Source organism: Nomascus leucogenys, chromosome 16, assembly GCF_006542625.1.
Source record: "Nomascus leucogenys isolate Asia chromosome 16, Asia_NLE_v1, whole genome shotgun sequence".
In the NCBI taxonomy this organism is placed as follows: Eukaryota; Metazoa; Chordata; class Mammalia; order Primates; family Hylobatidae; genus Nomascus; species Nomascus leucogenys.
In genome coordinates, this window is record NC_044396.1 from 17,417,897 (window position 1) to 17,424,095 (window position 6,199).

At 44.7% G+C, this 6,199-nt stretch overlaps 1 long non-coding RNA gene across 1 annotated transcript; it reads right to left on the minus strand.

The window, feature by feature from the left end:
* Positions 1-629: 629 nt before the first annotated feature.
* Positions 630-5,938, minus strand: LOC101179151. The gene is made up of 2 exons (XR_179513.3): positions 5,740-5,938; positions 630-3,923 (listed from the first exon to the last, which is right to left on the minus strand). It is a non-coding gene; the product is annotated as an uncharacterized LOC101179151 (long non-coding RNA).
* Positions 5,939-6,199: the final 261 nt, after the last annotated feature.

Sequence of the window (6,199 nt, forward strand, 5' to 3'; positions counted from 1 at the left end):
GGTGGCTCACGCCTGTAATCCCAGCACTTTGGGAGGCCGAGGCGGGCGGATCACGAGGTCGGGAGATCGAGACCATCCTGGCTAACACGGTGAAACCCCGTCTCTATTAAAAAAATACAAAAAATTAGCCGGGCGTGGTGGCGGGCGCCTGTAGTCCCAGCTACGTGGGAGGCTGAGGCAGGAGAATGGCGTGAATCCCGGTGGGTGGAGCCTGCAGTGAGCCGAGATTGCGCCACTGCACTCTAGCCTGGGTGAAAGAGCAAGACTCCTTCCCAAACAAACAAACAAAAAATACAAAAATTAGCCAGGCAGGGTGGCATACGCCTGTAGTCCCAGCCACTCAGGAGGCTGAGGTGGGAGGATCACTTAAGCCAGGAGGTGGAGGCTGCAGTGAGCCATGCACACTCCACTGCATTCCAGCCAGGGTGACAGAGCAAGACCCTGTCTCAAAAATAAAAAATAAAATAAAATAAATAATTCAAGTATTCTGGAGCCCTGTTATAAAATAAACCAAATTCTAATTTTGAGCACACAACTCTAAAATCTCCCTTAATTAAAGATTTTAATGGGAGCCAGAGAAAGGCAAAAACACAGCAGGCCACTGAACCCAGAAGAAAAGGGGACTCCAGTTGCATTTGATAAACCATTTGTATGAATAACAATAAATCACAGCAAACTAATTTTAACAGTTAGCTTCAACAACCACATATCAAAACACATTTAATGTTATGGGTGCACTTAAAATTAACTGAAGCTAATATTGTACAGTACACGGAAATTCATAATTATAAAATAGCAAATTTAGAGTTTAGAGAGTGATGTACCATTGAATTCGTTAATAGTATCTTCCCATTTTCCATTTAAATGTGATTACTTAATGCTTGATTGGATTTTTCTCTTCTATCTCATTTTCAGTCCTCACAGATACTAACAAAGTCCACATCTAAGTCAGAAGTGTAGGGGCAAGTGTATAACAGGCAGCCTGGAAAAATTTGCTCATTGTATAATTGACACCTGAAGAGCTGAGAAGATAGATCGGTTCTTATTTTTGATCAGGAAAAGTCATAGAAATGAAGCCCCAGGCTATCAAAGGGGAGAGAAAAACTACCTGCCACTCCCCAACTACATTAAAATAAATACTGAAATGACAGAATCTATTACAATTAGAAATAGGCAGTGGCAAATTTGCATTCATCTCTACATCTTTCCTTTGAACCTCAGAGGAAGCACTGTCTCCCCTGCATCTAATCCTTCCCCTAATATCTTAACCACATCCTCTTTCATCTCCTTTACAACCTGGCTTCATAATATTTCCTCCCTTCTGTGCCTTAATGCCGTCTTCTCGCCAGCTTTCTTTACCTCAATCTATAAACACACTGGAATCCTTCAGTTAGAATGTCCCCATCTTCCTCACCCTGTATTACCTTCTAGCTATCACCTTTTTCTTCCTTTCCATCCAAAATTATTAAAAGTGCTATCTAAACTCACTCTTTTATAGTTACCTTTCATTCACTCTCAAACTGGTGCAATTTGTCTGTTCCTGAAAGTACTTTCCCTAAGGCCCTAGTGGCTACCTTTAAAAGAAGTATCTAAGGGACACTCATTGGTCCTTCTCTCATCTTGGGTCTTTATCTTAGGTCAGTAGTGCCCAATCTTAGTAGCACCCAATCTTTTTCTTTTAGAAATAAAATAAAATAGAGAATTAAAGGCTTCTGGAGCCCTATTACAAAATAAACCAAATTTTAATTTTGAGCCTAGGACTCTAAAATCTCCCTTAATTAAAGATTTTAATGAGAGTCAGAGAAAGGCAAAGGTACAGCAGGCCACCAAACCCAGAAGAAAAAGGGACTCCAATTGCACTTGACAAACCACTTTAACAATCCATCTTTCCATCTTAATATCTTAACATTCTCTCTTTCTTGGAGTTCTAATATAACAGTTTCTGCAGATCTCCTCACACTCCCTGAGTTTAAATTTGAAATCTGCTTCTATCACTTTCTCTGTGTGGCTATGGGTGAGTTATATGAACTCAAGTGTTAGTTGTACTGAGCTTGTCAGCCCCTGACCTGCCCCTGCTGTGTCAGTGAGAGTCCCTGCAGGCAACAAAAGCAACTGTAAATAGAGTCTAATCAAGGAAGTATTAAAAGGGATGACAAAGCATCAGAAAATCATTACTAGAGCTGGGAAAAAGTTGGAAACTTGGCAAATAAGAACTTCGTTCATAGAATTCAACCACTGCCAAAACCATAGTGAAACTCAACCGGGAAGAGGTAAATACCCTGACCACTTCTCACCTGTACTATCCTCCAATATTCTGCTGGTGCCTCTCACTGGTCAAGCCTAACTGGAAATCCAGAGCCCAGTGGAGGCTAAGTGACACCGTCTCTAGAGGCCAACCTCCTGAGACACACAGCAAGCCAGGGAAGGGTAGACACTGAACCTGGATAGAGGACACCAGAGAACAACCAGCACATGAGCACACTGCCCATCGTCCCTTTCCTTCACTTAAAAAATATTTAGTGTGCCAGGGACTATTCTAGGGAATCAGAGTACAGGGGCTCACAAGACAGGAAAGATACTCACTCTCACGGTATTTCATTCTGCTTAAGGAAGACAGAAAGTAAAGGAATAAACAAGGCAATTTCAGGTGATGATAAGTGCTATGAAGAAAATGAGGGTACCAGTAACCCGATGTAGAGAGGGCAGTCCTTTAGATGAGGATAATGAGGAAAGTCATCTCTGAGGAGAAGACAGAAGAGCTTAAAATGAATAAGAACGAAGAGACCAGGCTTTCTCAGAGCCAAGGGCAGCGTGTTCCAACAAGAAAGATTGGCAAGGGCAGAATGCAAATGTCCTGAGGAGGAAACAAGCTTGACTCATCCAAGGGAGACACAGGAGGCCTGGGTGGCTGGAACGTGTGAGAGGGAAGGTGGCAGAAGGTGAGGTAGGAATGTCAGGCAGAGGCTAGATCATAAAGGGCTTTGTAGGCCAGGCAGGGAGTTGGGTCTTTCCCTAATGCAATATAAGGGTTTTAGGCTGGTTGTGGTGGGCTGGTAGATGTGGATTAAGACACATCTGATATCCAATTTTAAAATATAATTTTCACAATTCTGTGAAAAATAAATTGTAGTGGGACGAGAATAGAAATATCCCACTGCAGCTTGCATTGCCCTACCAGAGGTCCTATGCCCAGGAAAGCTAAATGATGTTCCAGGTAGGAATGACACTGTTTAGAGCAGGATGAGCACCTGACCCAAGAGTAGCTTATTTCCACGTTGGCTGGCAGCCCATGAAGTGACTTAGAGCTAAGAGCTCTGGAACTGGCTTATATTCTTCTGAAATGCAGACTAGAGGATAAGAAGTGGATTAATTAGCCAGTTGGTAGTGTGAGAATAGATTGAAGAGGTAGAGAAGAGCAGAGACACAATGAGAAAGAAATAAGAGAGTAGCTTATGCCTGGGCTCCTAATAGCTACTCATATACCTATATAAACCCTTGTTCCTTCTTTTCATTAGTCTCTTGAGTTCCTCTTTCTTACAAGCAAAGGAGTCTGACAAGCACATTGGTGTTCACAAGTTTTCTTCCTTAAACCTTTTCTTCTCAGGCACATTAGCCAGGATGACAAAGATCTGCTCTGGTAACAAAACTCAAATCTCAATGGCTTAAAACAACCAAGGTTTACTTGTCACTTTACATGTCCTTCATGATGTGACTGGGACTCTGTTCTGCATCATCTTCCCTCCAATACCAAGACTGATAGTGCATATGCTCTCTGGAACACTGATGATTGCCATGGCAAAGAGAAAAAGAGTTCTGGAAGGTCTTGCATCAACAATTAAATGCTATGTTCACAATTAATTCGGAGAACATGTCATGTAGTTCAACCCCATCAAAGGGAGGCCAGGGCATACAATCCTATATTCCTGAAAGAGAACAGGAAATATTTGGCACACCTATCACCATGCACTCATTCATAACCATGGTCTTAACTGCTGCCCATATACCAATGTCAAAATTTCTAGGAGAGATGCCCCACTTAATTCCATATCTATATTTTCAACCACCTACTGGAATACCACATTTGGATGTTATCATGAGACCTCAAGTCTCATGTATCAAGAGTGAAGGCTATCTTTCTTATAGACTTGCTGTAGTCGCTTTCTTGGTCAATGGCCCCATTATCTATTACTTTAAATAAGAAATCCAGGTGTTATCCTTGACCCCTCCGTCTCTTCTGAAAACAAATCAGTTGCCCAGCTCCTCTTTAAACTTATCCCTATTCAACTAACACCAGGACCATTATCTTACTTCACGGATCCTCACAGCTTCTTGCCTATGCAATTTTGTCTGGTTTTCCTGCCTTCATTTCCCCCTACAAATGGCAATCACTTGTGTATGTTACAAACATTTAAAGAGGGCTCATTGCTCCTTAGATTAAATAAGTAATGGGCCCATCTTGAAGAAACTCAAAGCCTAAAGAGGGAGACAGTGATGTAAACAAAAAATTACAATACAACGGGACAAATGTGATAATGGCCATACAGAAAGTAGCCTGGGAAAGGAAAGGAAATACCAAATTGAGGGTGGTGGTGAAGGGAAGGTAGTGTAGGACTGATGATTTGGATTTGTGTCCCTGCCCAAATCTCATGGCAAACTGTATGTAATCCCCATTGTTGGGGGAGAGGCCTGGTGGGAGGTGATTGGATCATGGAAATGGAGTTCTCATGAGTGGTTTAGCACCATCCCTCCTTGGTACTGTTTTACGGAAGTAAAACTTTAGGTAAATGCTGTGGGAGCAGTAACAGCTACTCCTCCGTGTGAGTCACAAGACTTGGAAAAGAGAGTTGAAGGATGCAGCACTTGCCTGGCACCTAGTAGGGACTCTACCTGACTCAGCCCAACCAGGGTGGGTAGGAGAGAATGGCATGGAGGAGCAAGCAGGAGCCTGATCAGCAACAACCTAAGGTGTCCTGGTCCGTTATTTGGCAGGCAACTGGGTGGAAGGTCATCCACGGAGATATGAAACCCAGAAGGAAGTGTCAGTCTATGACTTTTAATGAAGGTTACCATCACATAGTTAACATTTACTGACGACTGATTTCAGGCATACTGCTAATCACATTACTTTCTATTTTGTTTAATCCTCACACTCTTAAGAAGCAAAGTTGTACCATTATCTCCATTTTGCAATAAAAAAAAAAAAAAAACAATGAGATTCAGGGACTGATTGACCAGTTACTAAACGTGATTTGCACCAGAGCCCAAGTTGATCATCTATCTACGAAGCTCTGCTGAGTTTCAGCTGCCTGCAGGAATTCCACCTGGATGTGTCCACAGGCCGGACCACAAGCTGGGAAGTGTGGGCAGAGACATTCACTTAGGGGTCACCTCTTATGGGGGGCACGGCAGGATCAAAGCTGTTGGGCCTGGATGAGATGGCTCAGGAAACTCTAAAAAGGAAGAAGGCAAGAAGACCTGGGGAACACACCTTAAACAGGCAAAAAGAGGAAAAGAAACCCGCGAATGAGTTTGAGAAGCTGCCCTCTGAGAAAGCGAACCCTTAAGAAATGTCCTTCAGTAAATCTTTTTCAAATGCCCTAGACCAATGCCTTGGCATTCGATGAAGGACCTCTGGAGTCAGAAGGGGCGTTCTGTCAAGGGGGTGAGGGGACTTTATACCTAATTTTTCCAGCTCCTAAAGGACCAAGCAATATGAAACCCACAGGGTGACCTCGCTACCTGGGAGGCAAGTCTGAGACAGGGCGAATAGGGTCAAGGACAATAGCCAAAGCCTCCTCAGAACAGGACAAGAACTCTTTCCCCAATTCGACAGGGCAGCGGCGGATGTGAGCGCCACTCACAGCTGCCCGCTCCGATAAGAGGTTACTGCGGAAACTACCAGGAGGGAACGGGCGAGGATCCAAGCCGCTCACGGACTGGGGTCGCCTCGGTCCGAGAGGGGGAGCGCGCGCCCTGACACGCAGGCATGCGCGCGCCTGTGGGAGGTCGGGGAGCGCGCCTGGGCCCCTGCCGGTCGCCCGGCTCTCCCCTTTTTGCAGCCTCGCTCTCTGCGGGCTCCTTCTCCCCTCCCAGCGGTTTCCCTCCGCAGCTCTGGGCCTCTGCTGGCCCAAGCGGACGCCCCGCGATCCCTGCAGCCTGGCGGGCAGCGCGTCACGGCAGCGGGACCAGAAAACAGCCC